This window comes from Caretta caretta, chromosome 6 (assembly GCF_965140235.1).
Source record: "Caretta caretta isolate rCarCar2 chromosome 6, rCarCar1.hap1, whole genome shotgun sequence".
In the NCBI taxonomy this organism is placed as follows: Eukaryota; Metazoa; Chordata; order Testudines; family Cheloniidae; genus Caretta; species Caretta caretta.
In genome coordinates this window covers 132,411,439-132,437,135 of record NC_134211.1, presented here as the reverse complement: position 1 = coordinate 132,437,135, position 25,697 = coordinate 132,411,439, and the positions used below count along the sequence as shown (strand labels likewise).

The following is a 25,697-nucleotide window of genomic DNA, read 5'->3' as shown; positions in this document are numbered from 1 at the left end:
TGTGGGCACCAGGACGTTCAGTATGTGTGCCCCCGGGATATGGATTTAGCAACCCATTGTAGCCAGGGGTGCTCAGCATGTCTCCCCTGCAAGGCACAGCTAAAGAAATCTATCTACACGGCCGCTTTGACCTGTGCTGGCTATTTGGTGGTAGCTGATTTTCCATGGCTGCAGACGTGCTGCATAGGATGCAGTATGGGAAATAGGTGTCAGCCCACCTGCCGTGGAGAAAGTGGTTTGGTTTGCAGGAATGGCTGACCTCTGCTGAGGCCCAGTGGCTCTCCAAGGGGAGGAGCCTGTTTGGGGGTTTAAGCCTTGCTCTGATTGGCTGGACTACGCCCAGGGTAATGGGATGCTTTGGCATCAAAAGGTGAGACAGGCTAGTGGCCAGGGCTGGGTTAAGGCAACCTGGGGCCCTGGGCAACAGACAACATGGCCCCCCTTGTGGCTTAGCTCCTGGGGTCCAACCCTTGTTCCATGGCCCTGTGACCCTTCCTGAGGGATTGCTCAGTGGTTTGAGCCTTGGCCTGCTAAACCCAGAGTTGTGAGCTCAATCTGTGAGGGGGCCATTTAGGGATCTGGGGCAAAAATTGGGGATTGGTCCTGCTTTGAGCAGGGGGTTGGACTAGATGACCTCCTGAGGTCCCTTCCAACCCTGATATTCTATGATTCTCACGAGCCAGGGACAGCTGGGGAGGCCCCTTTTCCCTCCCCCAGGAGTGGCAACCAGGGCCCTTCCTTGGGAGTAGCAGGGCTCTGCTCTCACGCCCAGAAAAGCAATGGCAGGAGCAGGTGGTCCTCCAGCTCCCTATAGCTGGGCATGTTGTAGCCTAGGCTGGAGCCAAGGCTGATCAAGACATAGCTGTAGGTGTGGAGCAGTTCAGGCCATGCAGAGCTGTTTCAGGCTCTCTTCAGATTCAGGCAGACATCACACCATCTGTTATGCTTGTTTCCCATTTTCCAGCTTTTCCCACTTAGGAGGGGCTAGAAAATAAATAACAATGACCGTGAGTTCAGGTTCTACAGTGAGCTCATGGCTCCGGGAATAGGGACCCTCGGCATGGGGCTATGGTACCTGTGCCTTGAGCTGATCCAGCCGGCAATAGCTCCGCGTGACTGTTTCACTCCTGCTCCTTGCAGTGAGCCAGCCGGGCTGCCTTGTGGAGTTATCCTGCTTAACTTGCACAGTTTATTAAGAAAGTTGCAGCCACTTGACCGAAAATCCCCGATCATGTCTGTCTCTGTCCTCTGTGGCCGACTGCCATTCACCACGGCTCTAAAGGCCCTTTTCAGCTCCTTTCATCAAACGTATTTGGTTCAGATTGTCCAGGCTACGTTTCTAGAAAACTGGGAACCCAAGTGCTTTGGGGTGTGCACACACACACCCAAACTGGGCAGCCCGCTGTGCAATAAGCTGTTTCGATGAGTCATGGTTATGCCGCTAGCAGCATCTCTGCCCCCTTCCCGGTCTCTTGCCCTTACCTGCCTCGGGGGGTGGAGGGCAGGTGGAAAGTTTTAAAAGAGCAAAAGAAAAAAGTGCAGAGAATGTGGGAGCACAGAGCCATGCCACGGCTGGTTTTGCTTGCCTTTCTGAGCCAGCTAACACGTTTTAATGGCAGGCAGGGCTTAGAGCAAAACAGACCAAAGCAACTGCAAGGAAAAAAGAAAAAAATGAGAGTTACATGGATTAATATGGAAGCAAAAGAATGAAGATTGGTTCCTTGTTTCTTCTAGAGAGTGGTTAGTCTGAGATCACGGGATAGGGGAAACCATGGAATAAAGGTCTAATCAAGTGATCATGAGCTAATTCAGTTCAAACTGAACGGAAAGATTAACAAAAATAAATCTGCAACTAGGGTTTTTGATTTCAAAAGGGCTGACTTTCAAAAATTAAGGAAATTAGTTAGGGAAGTGGATTGGACTGAAGAATTTATGGATCTAAAGGTAGAGGAGGCCTGGGATTATTTTAAATCAAAGCTGCAGAAGCTATTGGAAGCCTGCATCCCAAGAAAGGGGAAAAAATTCATAGGCAGGAGTTGTAGACCAAGCTGGATGAGCAAGCATCTCAGGGAGGTGATTAAGAAAAAGCAGAAAGAATACAGGGACTGGAAGAAGGGAGGGATCAGCAAGGAAAGCTGCCTTATTGAGGTGAGAACATGTAGGGATAAAGTGAGACAGGCTAAAAGTCAAGTAGAGTTGGACCTTGCAAAGGGAATTAAAACCAATAGTAAAAGGTTCTATAGCCGTATAAATAAGAAGAAAACAAAGAAAGAAGAAATGGGACCGCTAAACACTGAGGATGGAGTGGAGGTCAAGGATAATCTAGGCATGGCCCAATATCTAAACAAATACTTTGCCTCAGTCTTTAATAAGACTAAAGAGGATCTTGGGGATAATGGTCGCATGACAAATGGGAAGGAGGATATGGAGGTAGATATTACCATATCTGAGGTAGAAGAGAAACTCAAACAGCTTAATGGGACTAAATCGGGGGGGCCCAGATAATCTTCATCCAAGAACATTAAAGGAATTGGCACATGAAATTGCAAGCCCATTAGCAAGACTTTTTAATGAATCTGTAAACTCAGGGGTTGTACCGTATGATTGGAGAATTGCTAACATAGTTCCTATTTTTAAGAAAGGGAAAAAAAGTGATCCGGGTATAGTTTGACATCTGTAGTATGCAAGGTCTTGGAAAAAATTTTGAAGGAGAAAGTAGTTAAGGACATTGAAGTCAATGGTAAGTGGGACAAAATACAACATGGTTTTACAAAAGGTAGATTGTGCCAAACCAACCTGATCTCCTTCTTTGAGAGAGTAACAGATTTTTTAGACAAAGGAAACGCAGTGGATCTAATTTACCTAGATTTCAGTAAGGAGTTTGATACGGTGCCACATGGGGAATTATTAGTTAAATTGGAAAAGATGGGGATCAATAGGAAAATTGAAAGGTAGATAAGGAATTGGTTAAAGGGGAGACTACAATGGGTCCTACTGAAAGGTGAACTGTCAGGCTGGATGGAGGTTACCAGTGGAGTTCCTCAAGGATCGGTTTGGGGACCAATCTTATTTAATCTTTTTATTACTGACCTTGGCACAAAAAGTGGGAGTGTGCTTATAAAGTTTGCAGATGATATAAAGCTGGGAGGTATTGCCAATTTAGAGAAGGACAGGGATATCCTACAGGAGGATCTGGATGACCTTGTAAACTGGAGTAATAGTAATAGGATGAAATTTAATAGTGAGAAGTGCAAGGTCATGCATTTAGGGATTAATAACAAGAATTTTAGTTATAAGCTGGGGATGCATCAATTAGAAGTAACGGAAGAGGAGAAGGACCTTGGAGTATTGGTTGATCATAGGATGACTATGAGCCGCCAATGTGATATGGCCGTGAAAAAAGCTAATGCGGTCTTGGGATACATCAGGCGAGGTATTTCCGGTAGAGATAAGGAGGTTTTAGTACTGTTATACAAGGCACTGGTGAGACCTCACCTGGAATACGGTGTGCAGTTCTGGTCTCCCATGTTTAAGAAGGATGAATTCAAACTGGAACAGGTACAGAGCAGGGCTACTAGGATGATCCGAGGAATGGAAAATCTGTCTTATGAAAGGAGACTCAAAGAGCTTGGCTTGTTTAGCCTAACCAAAAGAAGGCTGAGGGGAGATATGATTGCTCTCTATAAATATATCAGAGGGATAAATACTGGAGAGGGAGAGGAATTATTTAAGCTCAGTACCAATGTGGACACAAGAACAAATGGCTATAAACTGGCCACCAGGAAATTTAGACTAGAAATTAGACGAAGGTTTCTAACCATTAGAGGAGTGAAGTTTTGGAACAGCCTTCCAAGGGAAGCAGTGGGGGCAAAAGATCTATCTGGCTTTAAGATTAAACTCGATAAGTTTATGGAGGAGATGGTATGACGGGATAACATGGTTTTGGTAATTAAATATTCATGGTAAATAGGCCCAATGGCCTGTGATGGGTTATTAGATGGGGTGGGATCTGAGTTACCCAGGAAAGAATTTTCTGTCCTATCTGGCTGATGAATCTTGCCCATATGCTCAGGGTTTAGCTGATCGCCATATTTGGGGTCGGGAAGGAATTTTCCTCCAGGGCAGATTGGAAGAGGCCCTGGGGGTTTTTCACCTTCCTCTGTAGCATGGGGCATGGGTCACTTGCTGGAGGATTCTCTGCACCTTGAAGTCTTTAAACTACGATTTGAGGACTTCAATAGCACAGGTATAGGTGTGAGGTTTTTTGCAGGAGTGGGTGGGTGAAATTCTGTGGCCCGCGTTGTGCAGGAGGTCAGACTAGATGATCATAATGGTCCCTTCTGACCTAAATATCTATGAATCTATGAATAATGACTAAAGGCCTGGGTCCAATGACACACAGTGTCCTGTGTTTGCAGATGGTAAGTGACTGAGACTTGAACACTCGGTGTTACTGGTGTCTGTAGCTTGGAAGGGCTGTCTGGGAAACTGGGGAAGGAGCAGTGTTGCACTTCCGGGTTTGGGCAATTGGTGTTCTTCATGGAGTGTCCCAGTGAGCGAGCCCTGCTTGTGTGCTTCCTCCACACTGCTGTTACTGACATTATTTCCCGACTTAGAGGAGAGAGAGGAACCCCCCCCCCCACTACAGATCTGATTTGCATTTTGTTTAAAAGTAAGTATCCATCCGCGTTGCCCTCTCTGTGACTTGATGGGGAAGCTGGGGTGTTGGTTGCATTGCGGTGGGGAGTGCAGTTAGCTCTGCGCTTTGCCAGTGTCAGGTTTTATAACTTAGGGGGCCCTGGATGTTGCCATGTTCTGTTTTCTAGAAGAGCTCAGCAGTTTGTTTTCAAATCCTGTAGCATTACCCCGATGCTCTGGGCAGAGCTGTCCTTAGAGAAGCTGGCGAGCGGCCTGGAAGCTGGTCATGCTGGCGGGTCAATCTCCACCTTCTTGGAATCTTCTTTCTGTGGCCAAATAAAAATGAAGCACTTACGGAGGGAAAGCTGAGTTCTTTGATTCTTCAGTGCCCCACACTGTACACCTGGTGTCAGCGCGGCCTTCTAGAGTCATGGCCCAAAGTCGTCCACCTTTCCCAGGACCTGCAGCTGGAGGGGATGCGTCCCCAGGCCGCCCTCGGCAGGCTCCAGTGGTGTTATTTACATTGGGTGGTTAGTGGCTTGTTGTAACGGGATTAAGTTCTCCAGGTGTTTGTAGAGTTCTGGTGTTGTCCTCAGGCATCCGCTCCCTTGGCCGGGCTTTCTACAGCGTCAGTCCAAGGCATATGTGCAGTATTATGCTCCCCTTTGTGCCACTCCTTCTGACAGGCATGCTGTCCCCTCGCTGGGGAAAGCTTTCACTTGGGTAGCGGCGCACATAGAATCATAGAATCATAGAATATAAGGGTTGGAAGGGACCCCAGAAGGTCATCTAGTCCAACCCCCTGCTCGAAGCAGGACCAATTCCCAGTTAAATCATCCCAGCCAGGGCTTTGTCAAGCCGGGCCTTAAAAACCTCTAAGGAAGGAGATTCTACCACCTCCCTAGGTAACGCATTCCAGTGTTTCACCACCCTCTTAGTGAAAAAGTTTTTCCTAATATCCAATCTAAACCTCCCCCACTGCAGCTTGAGACCATTACTCCTCGTTCTGTCATCTGATACCATTGAGAACAGTCTAGAGCCATCCTCTTTGGAACCCCCTTTCAGGTAGTTGAAAACAGCTATCAAATCCCCCCTCATTCTTCTCTTCTGCAGGCTAAACAATCCCAGCTCCCTCAGCCTCTCCTCATAACTCATGTGTTCCAGACCCCTAATCATTTTTGTTGCCCTTCGCTGGACTCTCTCCAATTTATCCACATCCTTCTTGAAGTGTGGGGCCCAAAACTGGACACAGTACTCCAGATGAGGCCTCACCAATGTCGAATAGAGGGGAACGATCACGTCCCTCGATCTGCTCGCTATGCCCCTACTTATACATCCCAAAATGCCATTGGCCTTCTTGGCAACAAGGGCACACTGCTGACTCATATCCAGCTTCTCGTCCACTGTCACCCCTAGGTCCTTTTCCGCAGAACTGCTGCCTAGCCATTCGGTCCCTAGTCTGTAGCTGTGCATTGGGTTCTTCCGTCCTAAGTGCAGGACTCTGCAGTTATCCTTATTGAACCTCATCAGATTTCTTTTGGCCCAATCCTCCAATTTGTCTAGGTCCTTCTGTATCCTATCCCTCCCCTCCAGCGTATCTACCACTCCTCCCAGTTTAGTATCATCCGCAAATTTGCTGAGAGTGCAATCCACACCATCCTCCAGATCATTTACATCCTTATATCGGTGCCTCCCAGCCTGCCCACACGCCTCTCAAACGCTCTCCATGCCTGTGTTAGCGGCCCAGCAAGAGTCCTGTAGGGCTTAAAGCTGGCAGCCATTGCAGAGAGCACAGGGCATCTTTGGGAGCAGGGCCCTGGCCGGGCGCATGCGCTGCTACGTGATGTGTGGGTCAGAGAAGCCACCTCTGCGATTGGCTCGTCTGACAAGTGCAACACTATTTAGCTGACCTGAAATTGTCTGCATTGTGCGACAGTCAGAATGGTAACAGAAGTCTTGGAGGAGGCCCTGGGTCATAATCTCATCTCAACACATGGTGAGTTATGCATATAAACCCTGATTTATGAAGAGGAAAATAGGCGCCTTATTGCTGGAATATGATCTTTGTCTCTGAAAGCTGGCATTATAGTAACATAATATAATTAAGAAAATTACACCATATTTTCTTCTTCACATAAAGTCGTATGAAGAGCAGTTGGTGGCATAGATGGGGGAAAAGCACTTTGTAGCACACATAGGTTATAGATTTCGGGCAGGAATAGCAGTCTGTCGTTGTACACTTGAATGTGTTTATAGATCTGAGCTACCTTCCACACTAGAGTAAGCAAACCTCTCAGAATATCTGAGTAGTTAAAGGGTCTACCATCAAATGCTGACCCCGCCTCCTGACCATTTGGGCCCTGCCCCCTGTTCCCATATGACCCCCCCTGGGGTGTCACTGTCGGGGCAGAGGTTGGTGTGTGTCTGGAAGAAAGGGGTAGCATGTGACCCCTCTAAGACCCTTCTAAGAACACCTCTCGTTGCCTTCAACCAATCAGAGTGGGTGTTAGCCCCCTAGCCTCTTCCTGAAGGGAAAGGCATACCAATCAAAATAGGTATAGGCGAGGAATACCGACCTCTTGAGTTTACTGGTTGGCTGCTCCTCATTCTCTGGCATGTCGGTTTGAAAGTCTCCACTAGGGAGCCTCTTTTTTCCTCTCTCCTAATCACCTCTCTAGTTTTTTTTTTTAAAAATTCAGTAACCTTGGGTCATAGCTTTTTGGCAGCCATCTGTTTTCCCCCACACCCTGAAGATACAATTGCCGACCCCCCGTTTGTCTCCCCACAGCTGATGTGTACCCTGGAGGATACCCCTGTTACCCGTGCCCCTTTCCATGACTAGTCAGACCTGCTCAGAACCAGAACCACGCTATGGAAAACAGGTATTTCTCAAAGTCAGCCACAAGAGCTTGGGCATTGCTGACAGTTTCCCATCACCCATTCCTTTAGAACCCTGGAAGATACGCTCTCCATCGGTTTTCTGAACAAAGCATCGTGTTTGTCCTAAATCATTTTAGCCATAGTTAAAACAGGGGTTTAGCATGCTCTGGTGAATTTCAGCTTGAGGTTGCTGTTTCTATACTAAACAGAACACACTGCAGTAAAGGCGTATGGTTATTGGTAAGGACAGCATGCGCGAAGAGTAAGAGCATGTATGTATTCACAGTTCTAAAACAAGCAACCTACCTCCTCTTGCAGTCCAGCAGCAGCCCTTCTGTTAGCTCGATTCTGTTGTAAAAAGAGAGTCTCCAGAAAAGCTTAGGTTTTTGTAGTAGCTTACCACTTTGTTTCAAACAGATGTCAATGTCCGCAGTTAGCAGATTGATTTGACTCCAGCTCTTAATTAATAGATAAGTAAGGAATGTATGTACCCTACCCCAAACATTTCCTTTTATGATCTCTGGGTGACAATTAATTTGTCTACACAACAGGACTGCTTTGGGTTAATTTTTAATTAAAATATATTTTCTGTTTCAATTAAAAGCAGAGCACTACAGAGCCTTCAGACAATATTAAACAGCAAATCACCAGACCCAACAATCCTGAATGTTTCTGTACCCTCACACTTGACTGCTTACCTTGCAGCTGCTAATGGATGTCTCATGGTTTTTGTTTTTGTTTTTCCAATGTTAATCCTATTTCATGTGTGCTTAAAGTTTTTGTTTGTTTTTAAATAAAAAAATGGACATAGAATGTGCCATCTGTGTGGTATTAAGTAGCAAACTGAACCCAAAGGCCCTCCGCTTTTAAATTTTTGACAGGGTGCTTTTGTTGATAAACCCAGTGACAGTTTTTGGCTCCCTGCAGCTTTTCAGTTCTGGGTGAGACCAGGGGTTACTTTTGAAAATAAATTATTTATAAACTTTTTGTCATTTTTTGAGTTGCTGGAAAGATTGACCAATAGCATTCTATGAACTCCTGAGGTTTAATTTAATGTAATATTAATCAGCACAGTCCCCTTTTCTGTGGCTGAACAGTCATCAAACTTACTGACGAGTGTTTCTGCGGGTGGACTCATCAGACCTATTTACTGATCATTTTTCCAACCGCCAAGAAGTCACAATATCTTTAACCCTGGCGGAGTGCTAAGGAAACGTGGGTGGATTATCATAGCAAGGCCAACGCTTGCAGCGTGACCCAGGGCAATACAGTCACTCTGGCTATTTCAGTAGGACGTGGGTAAACCCAAACTACCCCAGTTCATTTCACTGGGGTTGAGTGACTGCTGTTGTCCTCAAGCACATCTCAAACATCCATGTTTTATAAAGTTATGAAGTACAGCGGTTCTTTGCTTAATTTTATATTCATGGCTTTTTTATTTCCTCCAGATTCTACTGCAAACATGTTAGCTTTTTGTTGAAATTAGGTTGCCAGACACAACTGCAGGATTCTCACAAACTATGTTTATTTAGAGTAGCCGTGTTAGTCTGTATCAGCAAAAAGAACAGGAGGACTTGTGGCACCTTAGAGACTAACAAATTTATTTGAGCACAAGCTTGTGTGGGCTAAAGCTCGCGGACTCCTTACACGTACTAAAAACTATTTCCCCATGCTAATTTTCCCCCTACTGTTACTCACACCTTCTTGTCAACTGTTTGAAATGGGCCACTCTCATTATCACTACAAAAGTTTTTTTTCTCCTGCTGATAATAGCTCACCTTAATCAATTAGTCTCAGTATATATCTTCCTACTGTATTTTCTACTGCAAAGCTTATGCCCAAATAAATTTGTTAGTCTCTAAGGTGCCACAAGTCCTCCTCGTTCTTTTATGTTTATTTAAAAGACATACAGCTCCTTGAAAATCCCTCTGACCCCCTTTTGAATTACAGCCCCGCTCAGGCCTTGGAGCAGAAATACAGCTAGTCACATAGGCTTGTGGCCGATCCCTAGCAGCAGCCTTGTCCCTGGCTATCCTTCTTTTCGAAGGCCCTGACCTCTGAAATGTGTCGCAGTCACCCCATGTCTTTTTATTTCCCTCTATGAGCTGTGTACATTTGTCGTGTTTGTCATATGTACCCCATCGCTTTACACAGTGCTTGAGGTTGGGCTCTCTCTGCATGTTATAGCTTAGATCTGGGTTTATTTTTTGTAAATAAGTTATATTTAAACTTTTCACGTCTTTCCGAGTTCCTGGGAAGAATGAGTCACAGCCTTTTACAAAACCCGACATGTTTGATACGTCTCCGTGCACCTCCCTCTGCCTTTGGGGGTGCTCAAGCTGAGCATTCATCAAACTTGTGTCGTGGGAAAGTTGCCACCTGCATGAGGCACGGTATCCTTAACGTTGACGAGATGGTAAGGGGGCCCCAGGTGGGTGATTGCGTGTGGAGGCAATAGCTCCACACAACACCCCTTTTTCAATAGGTTGCAGCTAAACCAGTTCTGTTCAGTGGGGTTGAGTCATCTTGATTGTACTCAAGTAGGTGTCTCAAATCTCCATGTTTTATAAAGCTTTTGATTTATTTTTAACACTTTTTTTTTATTTTCTCCTACCTGCATTTCAGCTTTTTGCTGTAAATTGGCCGTTTTTTCCCAATAGCAGGGGTCACAAAAGTATTTTATTTAAAAGATATACAGCCCTTGAAAACAAAGCAAGATATCACTTCAAACCCTTCATTTTATTTAAGGACCACACAGACCTTGTAAATTACGGAAACAGATATTCACAAAAGCTTTTCAATAGGTATTTTTACTAACAGACATCAAGTTTTATTATATTTTATCTCCTGTTTGTCCCCTCACCAGTCTCTAACTTAATCATTTTAGATTTCATATAAATATAAATTAGTCAATAAGGTTTTCCTCAGCAGGGTTCTGTTACTTTTTGTGCAGATCAGGTGATCAATATAATATATGAAGTGGGTGTCCTTTGATTCGGTAATTTTGTTTTAAAACACTGTTAGGGTTGTGAATGCTTTGCACAGCGTTTTCCTGGGTTAAGCACAGATCATACATTGCATAGCCTATTGCAATATCCACATTTAATAAGCTTTCTAAACACGGATCAGCACGCAGGATCTGAAGCCTGCAGTTTATATCCTCTGAAGACCAATTCACACAGTCATGATGCTGCTGGCCTGGCACATCTATAACACAACCTTCACAATCTTCAAAAATCTTCTGCCTAAGACGATGATTAAGGACAACATGAACAGAAACAGGTACAACAGATCTTTTCTGCTCGCAGCCTGGCACTTGCTCAGTTAGTTCTATGCCAAGGGTATTCCTTAAATTCACAGAGCCCCAGTCTTCTTCGCACTTGATGTCCACTTGAACAATTTTCCTCAGTACTGAGCAAAAACAAATTGGGCAAGATTCATCTTCAGTCTATGATGCAAATGAGTCTAGGTCCTCTGTGTTCTCTAGAAAGGCATCGTTGAGCTTTTGAGACAGTTTTAGAGAAGAAGGAGCTGTAAATCCCCTGTTTTCGATTTATGTAACCCAGGTCAGTTCCTACCCCATTACAACCCTTGAACTCCACGTTTTGTATTCTGCCTGTGCAATGTCTTCATGGTTCCAAGTCCAACAAGTCATGGTTGCCTTCTTCTAGATATACAAGCATGTGCACTGGAACTGTCTAATTTATTGCTGTGGCCATTCCTTGGTGGATAATTGTTGTTCTAAAATGTCTTAGACTTGTTATGGAAATTCCTTTGGTTTCTGAGACCACCGCTTCTCTAGTAGCACCGATGAATCACGGGGGCGTGCTGTTGCAGGAGCTGGGGGAAACCAGCATGAGCGCCAGGGGCCAGATTCGCCATCGTCTGAATCCACGCCACGAAAGTCCATGGAGTTGGCTTTGCAATTAGAATTTGACCCTTCCTCTGTAAAATGTGAAGGATGAAACAGGCAGTTTCCTCCAGAGTCAGCATGGCGAGAAACACCAAGTCTTGGTGCTCAGGTACTGGGTGGGGAGGCACAGATGTACTTGAGAGACCAAATACTTTCTCAAAGCAAAGCGTATTTCAGTGTAGCAGAATAACACAAGGAGCATTCCAAATGATAATCGACCTGCTTATTTATAAATCTGGGGGCAGAATGTGGATGGTAAGAGCTGATGTAGCACTGCTGTGAAATAATGAGTGATGCAGATGTTAATAACGATTTGAAATGTTCTGGATAGCTTTGAGAAATGTAATAAGCACTAGCAACTGGCAAACTAAGAAAGGCTTGGTTAGGATAAGCCGTGAGAGGTCCAGCTATACAGCCAAACCTTTTGGGCCTAATGAGCTGTAGTATCACATAGTCTGTAAAGTTATTATTCGATTAAGAGCCTTCATGAGAGAAATAGAGCAAAATAACAGATACCTGCTTTGCTTACCCAGACCTGCCCTTTGTAGAGAAAGGGAAGGTGGGCAGATCTCTCTTTCTCAGAGACTGGTCTCAGATGGCTGACACTCCCTGTTCTGCAGCATCAGGTTTTAGTCTGGTTCCTTTGTCTTTGGCCACTCCCTATGGAGCAGAGACATGAAAAGGAAGGGGGCCAAGATAGTCCTGGCCCAAAGTGGTAAGGGCTGGCTAAATGCTTTTTCTTTGGACACCTGTAAGACAGAGGCTCTTTATGCCAATATTAGCTTCTGCATAACTGTCCTCCCTAACATATTAGGGTTAGATTGGATGGCTGTCCAGTGGGCCATGTATCCTCCAATTGCATTATGGCAAGTGATTTCTTTGGCCGTAAACCACCCAGGGTCCTTGATTATCTCAAATTAAAGCAGCTCCATAGCCCCTCTTGGCAGCATGCTCTGTCTCCCAACTGTTCTTGCACTGATGCAGCTCTTCATTAGATTCAACCACAATTTCCCTAGCTGCATCTTAAGCCCATTTTTCTTTATTCTGTCCTGAACATCCAACGAAACTAACCAGTTCCTGCCCTTTCTGTGACACTTGTTTGTCTCTCCTGTCTTTCAGTCAGCCTTTTTGTCTGGAATGAACATGGCCAGATCTCTTTATTTTTCATCATTGTGTAGATCTCTCTTTTCAAGACATTTGTCACTTTTGTTGTTCTCTGCAACAGTTCCAATTTGTCTGCATCTTTTTAAAATTGCATTTCCCCAAACTAATTGCAGTATCTGAATGGTTCCCCTACCAGTCAGACGTCTTGTAAAGAGGGAGAGAGGAGTGATTACCTTGGTTGGTTTGCTTATGATACCACTATTAATAAACTGCAACCCAACATAGCTTTTGTCTTGTTCCTAGACTATTGCCATGACTCATTCAATGTATATCTCCGAGCTCATTTTCTGTGATGCTACTGCTTAATGAGTTGCCTGCATTTTAGATTTGTGCAGCTGAATATTCCTTCCTCTGTGCATTGCTCTATATTTGGTTTATTAAATTTCAAATGTATTAATTTTAGCTCATTATTAGCAGGGAAGTGGTACAGTATTGTGCGCTGTTCTTTTGATGTATATTAACTTTGTCCCAAAGTGGGGTGTTCTGACAATGACCACGTCAGACATGTTCCAGACATTGCAGAAGGCTTCGTTTCCTGGCGAGGATGAATTATCATGATATTCTCTATCACATGCCCACCACTAATGGAGACCAGGCAGGGGGTTAATGGTGAGAAAGATGTAGGGGGTTCCTGCTGTTTGTTTATGGACATAAGTGGTATAGAGAGGGAAGGAGAACCAAAACCAAATTGAAATAATTGAAAACACTGCGTCTCTACTTCTTCAACTGACTGTTCATGTTATCATCAATCTGGCCCATGCTAGGTATGTCAGTGGGGGGAGGGAAGAGGGGCTCTCTAGAGCACTCAGCATTGGCCTGACTCAACTTCCATTGAAGTCTGTAGTAAAGGGAGGAAGCAGAGTTGGTCTGAACACTGGATAATCCCACCCATTGTGCCTGAACTAGATTGCAAGGACCTTCTCTTTCTCTGTTTGTGCTGACAAGAACTATGACATTCTATATTTATATTGTGACAGGGTCGGGCCAGATGGCTTCAGGAGAGTAACAGAAGGCAGATATATTAACCCCAGGTTAAGTAGGTCCCTTTTCCCTGGGAGGTAACAGGGAAGGTTCCAGAACAATCAGGAACCTTCTGGAGACAAGACAGATAGACTGATTAGAATGACGGCAGCCAATCAAGAAGCTGTTAGAATCAATTAAGGCAGGCTAATCAGGGCACCTGGGTTTAAAAAGGAGCACACTTCAGTTTGTGGTGTGTGTGTGAGGAGCTGGGAGCAAGAGGCACTAGGAGCTGAGAGTGAGAACGCGGACTGAGGAGTACAAGCATCAGTTCAAGCATTATCAGACACCAGGAGGAAGGTCCTGTGGTGAGGATAAAGAAGGTGTTGGGAGGAGGCCATGGGGAAGTAGCCCAGGGAGTTGTAGCTGTCACACAGCTGTTCCAGGAGGCACTCTAGACAGCTGCATTCCACAGGGCCCTGGGCTGGAGCCCGGAGTAGAGGGCGGGCCTGGGTTCCCCCCAAATCCTCCCAACTCCTGGTCAGACACAGGAGGAGTTGACCTGGACTGTGGGTTCAGAAAAACGGCCAAGCTAAGGGCTGCTGTGAAGCTCCAAGGCGAGCAAATCCACCAATAAGTGCAAGACCCACCAAGGTAGAGGAGGAACTTTGTCACAATTTGTAAAAGTCTATATTTATATTGTCTGTATTTCGTTTCTTCTTCTTTTTTAAAGATCTGCTCTAGGAATTATTTTGGGGAAGTTCTCTGGCCTGTGTTATACAGGGGATGTATTAGATGATCACAGTGGTCCCTTCCGGCCTCGAAAACTATGAATCTTTGAACAAAATAAAGTGCCTCATCACGAGCTCTGTCTGTCGTGTCAAAAGGACATTTCTTCTGGAAACAAAAGTTGAAAGAAGTAAGTAGTCTCTCCATGACTAAAAGTGTCCTTTTTGTTCTTTTTTGTCATGGCTACCACTTTTTCGTCAATGGACAAACAGATAAAGACATGCTGGTGTAATTCTGACAGCAGGATTCATTTCCCTAATGGTGTTGCCTCCCATTGATTTATTTTGGGACAAATAGAAAACATTTCAAGATCTCCCAACAGCTGAACAGAACAAAGAGCAATGCCCTTCCAAGTCACTTGACATGCAGTGTACTTCTCCTCTGGCCCTCGTTTTGGGGGACATCGTCCATTTTAATCCCCACATTAATGACGTTCTACCCAAAGTGTATACCTCTTCACTTTTATTGGTGAAAATTATTTACACAAGACATAATGAACCATGAATCTGAGGTTACACAGAGTGTTATTTGCACTAAGGGAAGGTATCCCGCAGCATGTTAACTTCCCTGCAGTAGTGATGCTTATGTGGTATTGTTAACCATAAGCATTGAAAAATCATAACTAGACCTACAAAATAATGACATTTAACAAATAACTAAGTTTGGAGCTCGTTTGTATTTGCCTTCTGGTTTCTGTGGCTTCAGGGGGACACTTAAGTTATGGTTTTAAGCTTTTCTCTGCAAACATGAGGGCTAAAAATAGTATTTTAAATGAAAGCTGACTTTTTTTTCATGTAATCACATGACTCAAGAAGCTGGGGCTTTAAGGGCTGGTCTACACTGCAAAGTTAGGTTGGCTTGACTACATTGCTCAGGGCTGTGAAAAATTGCATGCCCTGTGTGATGTGATTAAGCTGACCTAAGCACCAGTGTAAAAAACATGATTCTTCCATCAACCTAGGTACCAACTCTTGGAGAGGTGGATTTACGCCTTCCGTTGCTGCTGTCCCGCTATAGAATTTCTAGGGTAGACATACCCTCAGGAAAACACCAAATGTTGTAAGATGTATAATAAAATTGTGACAGTTAGGAACTCTCTTCTTGTGTCCATCATTCTGGGCTTTTATCAGGCCTTGCATCTCCTGTTGGGGCCTGGCAGGTCGAGAGGTATGCTGTGCTGTTTACAGTGACTGCTACCCCTCATTAACAGTGCTTCAAGTCCTGTGCTACACAAGGAGGAATTCATATGATTTGCACATGAGCTGAGGAAGTAAAAGGCCTTTGATTTTTTTGGATTCTAGAAAAATTCCCACAAGCTTTGGTACAACGCCGGGATTAAGATGGATGTGGATTGTGTACAGTGCCCATCACAGTGATCCACTGAATGGGACTAGGAAGTCCTCACAGGATTTATTAAAAGGCTGGAGTGATGGGTGGCAGGCCAGCTCCCTGAGCACTTGTGTTCATTTGCTGCATTGTTGAAAAGACTCTGTGGACGAAGTGGTACGGAAATTAACACAGACATTTTAAAATATTCCCAGATGTGTGCACGCCTGGGAAACCGGCTGTCCAAAGCATGGCTCTTTGTGATAGCACAGGGGTAGGAGCAGAGGCACAGGGGTAGGAGCAGAGGCACAGGGGTAGGAGCAGGTGCCCAGGGGTAGGAGCAGGTGCCCAGGGGTAGGAGCAGAGTCACAGGGGTAGGAGCAGGTGCCCAGGGGTAGGAGCAGAGGCCCAGGGGTAGGAGCAGAGGCTCTGAGGCCAGGCCAGGGAGATGTTCAGTTAGATCCCCTACCCTCTCCAGCTGGCAGGAGGCGAGAGGGTGAGCTGTTAGTGCTCCCAGTGGGTGACGAGAGCACCCTCTGATGCCACTAGACCCAGTCCCATGGCCAAACTCCAGTGGATTTCAGTAGGGTCCATCCAAGGAATGAGGGTTGAGACATCTGCTATTGTGGGGGTTCAGCACCTGGTCCAAACCTAGGATAACTAGGGGTGCCGTAAGAGAATGGTATATGGGACAATCAAGGGTTCTCTCTTTAACACGACTTACTTTGACTATTTCCACATCCATATGAGGAAGAGCAGCGACGGAAGTGAGCATTCTGCGTAGGAAGCTGCACTGGGGATTACCAAGCTCTACGGACCTGTGAAAGTGAATGTGTTGTAGGGGTGCAGACGGCAATGGTAGAGAGCGTGGACGCAGATGAGTGCCATTGGTGGCTGGGAGTGTGATGGGCGAGATTGAAGCAGAAGAGAAATGGGAAATACCAGCATGCACAGGGTTTGACTGTGGTGTTGAGAATTATGAAGGATGTCATGAAAACCTATCAGGTATTTAATGCCTGCTAAATTTTAAGACAAGTATAAAGATTTCTCCTTGTGCTGTATGGTCACCCTGTGGAATTCACTGCTGCAGGAGGGCTGAGAGGCCAAGCGGAGGCAGGCTTTCTGCAAGGGATGGGTAAATTTATCACCATTACTATCAGTTCAAGCTGAAGTGGGGTAATCCTAGCCCATGTTTCAGGGCATATGCAGATGAGTTAGAGGGATCTGGAAGGTGTATTCCCCTCCTTGGGAGAAATGGTTATGTGTATGTTCATGTTGTTTGTGTTGGTTTCCTTCCACTTCATCATCAATATTGGCCGCTGCTAGAAGTGGGATACTGGATTAGATGGCCCAGTGATCTGATCTTGTACAGAAAATCCTATTTTCCCGGGTTACTGGTATCAGTGAGTATCAGTCACCATCACTGCAATCAGAGGAGTAAGCAGATGCAAATCAGGATGATTTCCTCCCTCCACAATCTGTTGTGCTCTTTCAGAGCAAGCGCTGCTTTTCAGCTGATAAATCGGGGGTGCATAGTGTCGAAGCAGAGCCAAATGTTTGACTGGGGTGATCACAAGGAAGATACCTCACCATGACTGTAGCGTTTTGATTATGAACCTTCCCCCTCTTTTCCCCGGCTTATGTGCCTAGTGCGGCCAGTACAAGTGACCAAGACGTGTATTGTCTGTGCTCTGGTGTTGGGTGGCTCCTTGGGGAGAGGTAATCGATGAAGAATACTTTGTCCCAGGGGGCTGCTGGGAGGATAAAGGTTTGGGGTGGGAAGGAGGCTTGGGTCAGCACTTATCTATATGGACCAAGTTGGCTAGATTGTCAGGCTCAACAGGTAGTGATCAATGGCTCCATGTTTAGTTGGCAGCCGGTGTCAAGTGGAGTGCCCCAGGGGTCGGTTCTGGGGCCAGTTTTGTTCAATATCTTCATAAATGATCTGGAGGATGGTGTGGATTGCACTCTCAGCAAATTTGCGGATGATACTAAACTAGGAGGAGAGGTAGATACGCTGGAGGGCAGGGATAGGATACAGAGGGACCTAGACAAATTGGAGGATTGGGCCAAAAGAAATCTGATGAGGTTCAATAAGGATAAGTGCAGGGTCCTGCACTTAGGACGGAAGAACCCAATGCACAGCTACAGACTAGGGACCGAATGGCTAGGCAGTAGTTCTGCGGAAAAGGACCTAGGGGTGACAGTGGACGAGAAGCTGGATATGAGTCAGCAGTGTGCCCTTGTTGCCAAGAAGGCCAATGGCATTTTGGGATGTATAAGTAGGGGCATAGCGAGCAGATCGAGGGACGTGATCGTTCCCCTCTATTTGACATTGGTGAGGCCTCATCTGGAGTACTGCGTCCAGTTTTGGGCCCCACACTACAAGAAGGATGTGGATAAATTGGAAAGAGTCCAGAGAAGGGCAACAAAAATGATTAGGGGTCTGGAACACATGAGTTATGAGGAGAGGCTGAGGGAACTGGGATTGTTTAGTCTGCAGAAGAGAAGAAAGAGGGGGGATTTGATAGCTGCTTTCAACTACCTGAGAGGTGGTTCCAGAGAGGATGGTTCTAGACTATTCTCAGTGGTGGAAGAGGACAGGACAAGGAGTAATGGTCTCAAGTTACAGTGGGGGAGGTTTAGGTTGGCTATTAGGAAAAACTTTTTCACTAGGAGGGTGGTGAAACACTGGAATGCGTTGCCTAGGCAGGTGGTGGAATCTCCTTCCTTAGAAGTTTTTAAGGTCGGGCTTGACAAAGCCCTGGCTGGGATGATTTAATTGGGGATGGGTCCTGCTTTTGAGCAGGGGGTTGGACTAGATGACCTCCTGAGGTCCCTTCCAACCCTGATATTCTATGATTCTATGACCAGTTAAAGCAGCCCAGTCACAGACTCTGAGTTACTCGGAGGCACCATACTCTCGTTTTCTGAATTCCTTTATCCCTGCGGAACCCTCCCTCTCTGAGACGGGAGGCAGGTCCTTGTATTACCTTTCTCACTGCCTGGGAGTCCGTGTTACCAGCGTGCAGGGCGAGCCATGTCTAAGCTCCCAGAGCCAGCAGGATAGCTTGGCCAGAAGTGAGCACGTGTGTGAGAGACGAGAATAAGGGGGCTCCTGCAGGAGCCCCCGAGGGGATGACTGGAACTGAAGTTGTGCTGGGTGCGTGGTCTCTGCTCAAGGAAATACTTGGTGTTAGAAAGTGAAGACTGAGTTTTAAACACTGAATTCATTTAGGTCTCTCTGCATGTAGGTTCCCACCCCAGTCTGCTCCTGCCCTATGCCCACCATTCAGGTAGGTTTCCCTGAACCAGTTTGCTCCAAATATCAACCTTCCCTGATCTCTGCCAGTCTCCCAAGCCATGGAGCCCAGGGGCTGGTTCAGGTACCACCCACCCTGCTTTGTGCAGATGGAGCCAGGCCCATGGCTTCAGCTCTTCTCTTTATGGCAATAGCATCTCAAGACACGTAGCACAGCGTGGAAACCTCACCAGCTGCAAGGCTTTCCAGGGACCATGCCTCACACCAGGGAGGCCCCGTAACATTCAGCAGGGCCAGCAGCAGCCTGCCCCTATCTCCCGGCACTCACACTTATGCTGGTAGGGGAAGGGCAAGGGCTCTCTGGAGGAAGGTTCCTGCAGTCACAGAGAGTGGGGGGAGCCCCCTCCACAGAGCACCCCAGTTGCTGATGTGGAAGCCTCCGCTCAACACTGTCAGCCCCATCAGCTCCTCCGATACCCTCATAGCATCCTGTTTGGGGCGCTCCGCCCACGGGCTGAGCTGGGAACGTTATTCTGACTCTCATGTCGTCATTCTTGCTCCTGTGGCTTAAGGGGGTGGCGACTGGGTTGGGAAGATTGCCAAGGAGAGGAATGGCCGGGCGTGGGAGTGTGTGGGGAGCATGGCCCAGGACTGCAGCCCAGCGATGCTCCGAGGGAGCAGTAAGTTACCCCCTTGCTGGTGCCCCAGGTCGCCGCAGTATGTGCCCTGTTGTAAATGATCTAACGCATGCGATTCTGACCAGAGAGACGCTCTTGTAATATAGGGGCATCATGGCTAGAGTGGAAAATGTCCTGGGGATCTGAGCTGAGAACTGGACCAGCTTCTGTCACTCTTATGAAAACCAGGCCAGAGCTCAGCTTACTCATAGTGTTTAAATCCTCAGCCTTAACTTTGCATTAATGAAGCTGCATTAGGGGGGCATTTTCCTTGGTCTACAGTGAGAGAGAGAGAAGTTACTGGCCTCACCAAGCCAATTTGCCTCTTAGTAGTACAAACAGCTCAGGATCACTGAACAATACACACACTTGTTCTGCTCTTCAGAACGAATAATGCAGCTGCGCACCAGCACACAGAGCCTGCTCTCCTTCCCTGTGTGGGAGGAAAGTTCCCCAACAAGGCACTTTGCCAGCCAGGCTAGGGGGTGACGAAGGGGTGGGTGACAGTGAGGGAAGCGCTCGCACTGCTCTTAGAGCTCATTGCCGCAGGGAAGTGGGGAAGTTGTGGTTTCTCTTCCCCATATGGCTTAGGCCATAAATATTTGTGTGCCTGTCAATAAAAAACCCACCGGGTCTGCCTTGGATAATATCATCAAAGTGAGGCTCCCCGCACATTGAGTGCATGCGTGTGTATCTTTTGGGTTACAGCAAAATTAGCAGACAAAAGATGCACAAGTAGCAGGAGTTTAAACTTGCAAATTACACTGCGGGTTACAAATAAATTAGGGAAATTGAGTTTCTCATGAAGCAGATGAACTGTGAAAAGAGAAATCATCTGCTGCAACGCCACACCCCCTCCTGCTCCAGCACATCTTCTCCCAGATAGAGTGACAGCTGAGAGTTGTGCGGAAGGGATGCTCAGACGTAATAAGCTGCCATTAGAACAATCCAATATAGAGCCCTCTTCTTAATCTGTTGCCTAAGAAGGTGTCCTGAAAAGACACCCAAAATCTGCATTAGAAACTCTCAGGCTGAGTTCGTGGAGAATATTTATGGAAATGCATCAGTGTAGGGTCTATAACAACTGTGAATGAAAAACAAGGAAATGCTCTTGAGCATAAACTCAGTCCCACTGGTGCAGTGCTTGGCAAGCAGGGTACCAGAGTCCTTCCCCGTCAAGAAGCAGGAGGTGGGAAGTGAACCAGCCAACTCCCCCCGAGGAGGAAGGAGCTGGCCAGGTAGCTGCCCAGCTGGCAGTCTAAGGTGAGGGAGTAGACAACCGCTAGGCTCTTACAAGGTAGCTGCAGGTAAGAGTGGTTGGATGTGAGAGAGAACGAGTGCTCTAGGGGCTGTGGTGGCGAGACGGCTGAAAGAGCGTGGGAGAGCCAGGTCCGTGTATTGTGTTCCACACTGAAACCAAAGAACCCTGTAAAAAGGCTTACCCATCTCAGGGACAAGTCCCCTTTCCTCATAACAATTAGACATGAGTGTAACTCACTTGGCTTTGGTGGAGTTAGTCCTGATTTGCACCAATGTAAGTGAGAGTAGAATCAGCGCCTGGTTTGAAACTATTCATCGATTCACAGATCAAAAGGGGCCGTTGGGATCATCTGGTTTGACCTCCGTGTAGCACAGGCCAGAGAATTCCACCTGGAGACTCCTGAGTCCGGCCCAGACCTTGTACTTGAGCCAGAGCAGATCTTTTATGATGACCTGTAGTCTCGACTGAGAAACTTCAAGTTATGGCAAATCCACCACGTACTTTGGGAAGCTTTTCTAATGCTTAATTAGCCTCACTGATAAACATTTGTATCTTATTTCTGTTCTGAGTTTCATCTTCAACTCTCACCAGCTGGCTCCCTTTTCTGCCTTTTTCTCCTAGAATCAAGGACTCTCCAGTATCAGAAATCCCTTCCATGTATGTTCTTATGGACCACAGTCATGTCACCTCTAACCTTCTCTTGGATAAACTGAATAGATCATGCTTCTTTAGTGTCTCACTCTAAAGCCTGGTTTCCAGACCTCAGGTCATTCTTGTAGCTCTTTGATGAATCTCTTCCAGTCTGTCAATGTCCTTGCGAAGTGTGGACACCGGAACTGCATCCAGTATTCGGTAACGTCTCACTCATGCCCCCTATTTGGTGGTGATACTATCCCGATGGCATGAGAAAGCTTAAAATTATTGTTGGGATTCATTCCATTGGTGGGCGTGGGTGTGTATGCTCACACAGTGTAGGGTGACCAGATAGCAAGTGTGACAAATCAGGACCGGGGGCCTACATAAGACAAAGCCGCTAATATGGGGGCGTCTGCTCACCCTCACACAGTGGGTGGCCGCTGATCTGTGTGAGAGCGGGGTATTGCAGGAGAGCTGTGACTTTGCATCCAGCTCTCGGTGCAGCTGGGTTAGTCCTATTGGTCCTATGGCAGCCAGCCCTGGGTTCCATACAGCTGGATGCTGTGGGAATGCGTCTGCGTCTTGTCAATATGCATCTTCTCCTGTTGTTGCTGTGGAAGGAAGCTTGTCATAAAAGATCACTATTGTAGAAGGAGAGGCATCTCTGGGGCCAGTACCTTGCAGGGCTTTGAAAATCAACGAAGTGACCTTGAAGTGGACTCTGTAACCAGCCAGTGCAGGGAGTGGTGAATGGGGAGCTGATGCCTTCCTCAGGCCATCTGGTTTCCTTCCCCAGGGTAGGGATTGCAGGACTCGACGCTGTGGGCTATAGATGTATGAACCATTGTGGGCAGATCAGGGTCCAGTAGGACTAGGAGTGACCCCCTGGCTAGATGCAGGAGGCAGGATGTAAACTGTAACCTTATCCTCCCAGTCCTGCGCATAACTTCATTTTCCTTGTGAAGCTTTGTCTCCGTGCTGGGAAATGGCTTTTCCATGATCATGTACACTCATAAGTCATTTCCTTGTGATTGCCTTGAAACGTGGAGAAAACTAATGTTTAAGTGAAACATCTAAATTAGTTTTAGATGGGCTACATGAGTTGAAACAATAAAGCCTAGAAAGTGAGCCAAACTTACTGTACCATTACAAATAATAAGAAAATAAATTGAAAGGCTCGTTTTGTGAGAGCAAGTGCGTAACTGTAATGCCGTGTGCACATTTGTAAATGAAAACATATGCAACACTTGAGCAGTGCAGTGTTAAAAATGTGTGCTGTGTTTGTGTGGCCTGAAATTTGCTAGCAACCATCTGAATCCATGTATCTCATTTAATTAGGAGACTTAAAAGAATAAAATAAAATATATTGGTTCGTAGACCACCTATTTACAGCACAAATTAAGATATCACTGACTGCTCCCTTTCTCCTTGCAGCAGCTCTGAATTGAAGTTCAAGGTAGGGATGTACTTTAATGCGTAAGTGGTCCATGCCACTCTGAGACCATAGCCAGCCACAGCACAAGAGAGGGAAATCTAGTCCAATCATAGAGCTACAGCCAGTCGGAAGGACAATTGTAGGCCAGCTTCCTTGTCCTATAAATCAATAAAGTAGATTATCAATTTCAGCTAAGGGCAAGAGGGGAAAGCTATGGCCCCATGCCATAGGATGGTGTTGGGGGTTTACATGTGCTGGGCTGATATTCAAGAGCTGTGATATGAATGTTATGGCCCTACTTGCTGAATTTCTGTTGTTCAGATGAGTACTATAGTACCATCTCTGGGATTGATTAAAATGTGATTGCTGTATATAGAAACACACACATTCCCAGACTGGCTCAGACCCGAGGTCCATCTGGTCCAGGATAATTTCTCTGATAGTGGCCGGTATCAGATGCCACAGAGCAAGATGCAAGAAACCCCACAGCTGCTCTTGTGGGTTAACCTGCCCTGCAGGAAGTTCCCAGCTGATCTCCAGCGGTTAGAGGGCAGCTCAGGTCCTGAAGCAGGAGGGTTGGCAGCCCTTACAAATGCTCATTTGTTTTGTTTAAGATTTACTAGTCTGGTCTGGATGTTCCTGTTTCCACGTAAATGCCCATTCCTTTCTGAATTGTCATTCAGATCTGCCAGACAAATGGTCCAGACGTATTCTCCTCTCAGTGTTGCCAGCTGTTGAGCAAGTCAAATAGGAATAACACAGCACAACTGCTTTGGCAAGTCAGGACTGCGATTTTTAATTATGTGAAGGCAACCCCTTTTTAAAAGTAAGATTTCATTGCAAAGTGTATCTTAGGAAGTTGGTAAGCACCCACAGAAGAGAATCCCGAATACCTCCCATAACAACAGTGTCCTGCAGGGAAAGGCTGACGGTGATGATAAGAATAAAAGGATTTGACTGTAATGTGCAATATTTGGGAATCGAAGCCTTAACCTCACCTTGTGGTTCCAGATTTTTATGTTAAGGTAAACGTGTGAGCATGTGATTTTGAATTATTTGAATATAAGTCTCTACTTTCAGCCATTATGAAAAAGTTTGTCCAGAAATTCATAGCAAAGCCCATTTATCTTATTTAAAAAAAAATACTTTCAATTTCAAGTACAGTGCATGCTGCACATTCAGACCATTTCCTATGTTCATTCTTCTTAATAACTACTAGTTAAGTAGCACCATGGATAGGCATGGCCCTTTACAAAACAAAGCCCTTACTCCAAAGAGCTTCCAGGCTAAGAAAGGGGGAAGGGGAGGGGGCGGATAGCTCAGCGGTTTGAGCATTGGCCTGCTAAACCCAGGGTTGTGAGTTCAATCCTTGAGGGGGCCATTTAGGGATCTGGGGGGTTGGACTAGATGACCTCCTGAGGTCCCTTCCAACCCTGATATTCTATGATTCTATGAAAGACAAAAACTAGAGGCAGAGAAGATGTGTGTTGGTCAGGTGGGTGGGATGGGGATAGGGAATGAAGGGGAAGGCACTAAGCCATTGTTTCCCAAGCAGTGCACCCTGGAGGGACGGCAGTCGTAGAGCATATGAAAGTGTGGTGCTCTCAACAGGCTCCAAAAGGTACCTCGGGCGCGTTGCTGTCATGCTGGGGCGGCATCAGCGGGTGCGAGGCACCTTTCAGAGGCTGTCAGCAGGGTCTACAGCTAGCATGCAATACTTGACACCGCTCTACAGTTTACAGCCCTCCGGTGCACACAGCCGCCCTGTGTAGACAAGCCTGAAGGCACAGGACAGAATCAGTGTGGGTTTCCCTGTGGGTCAGCAAAGCAGCAGAAAATAGCTACCAATGCCTCACAATAAAGGCTTTTGTCTGGGACTACAGCAGGTCCAGCGTGCGGGTCACCTGTTTGCAAGAGAGGAGAGAATATCAATGGTGCTCTTGTTCCAAGGAATGAAAGAAATTGACTTGAGGCCAGAAATGCCGCCAGGGCTCGGACGGAGGCGATATGATGAGATATGGCACAAAGCGATCTGCTCCATTCTGCTATTCGCAGCTGCTGTGGCTGGACAGCAGTTTCGCCTCTGTCATGTGGGAGATCCTCTGGAGCTGACATTAGCATAGATGTTCATGGCTGAGAGGGAGGCAGCTGAGAAATAATGTACAGCAAGGAATTATGAGGAAACACTAAGAAAAAATAACTCCAAAAGCATCTATTAAATCTGATCTCTGGAGCCGCTGGGGAAGTTTGGAAAAAGCAGAAACGAAGGGGAAGAGTTGCAGAACTATTCCCAAGTTTCCAGTTCCCACCAGCTCCATTGCTGGGTGTGTGATCTGGTGGGGCAGTTTCTTGCAGGAACAGTCTCAAAATGAAGAAGAAAAAAGAAGCTGTGACAACTCCAGAAGCTGCACTGTGCAAACAGAAACCTCAGGAGCTGAAGAGACGAGAAACAGATTAGAGAGAGAGGTGGGAAAACCCCTCCACCATCTAGCCAAGACCCCAGCCACGGAAGCTAGTGTGAGGCCATGTGAATTAGCTTTTGCGTATCTTCCCTAGCACTCTCACGCACATGCGCATTTTCACGGGGCTGGGGAGGGTCCCTTTTCGACTGGGTGTTCCCGTTGAAAACCGGATACCTGGCAATCCTAATCCACATGAATGCAGCGATGCCATCTCCGGTTTATGTCCTGACCAGCTTGGCACTTTGTCCTGCTGTTTCGTTGTAACCATCTGCACAGCGCAACCCTAATCTGAGA

General features: G+C 46.4%; 1 protein-coding gene across 8 annotated transcripts in view; it reads left to right on the top strand.

Annotated features, from left to right (window-relative positions):
- LRFN5 (leucine rich repeat and fibronectin type III domain containing 5) overlaps nt 1-25,697 on the top strand; it is a 154,552-nt gene that overhangs the window by 83,530 nt on the left and 45,325 nt on the right. For 2 of the 8 annotated variants that reach the window (XM_048853986.2, XM_075130037.1), the window contains exon 1: nt 14,289-14,474. The exons of the other annotated variants lie outside the window; for them this stretch is intronic. The gene's annotated coding sequence lies outside the window, so the exon portion shown is untranslated. Of the gene's footprint in view, nt 1-14,288; nt 14,475-25,697 lie in introns of those variants that run through there. 8 annotated transcript variants of the gene reach the window in all.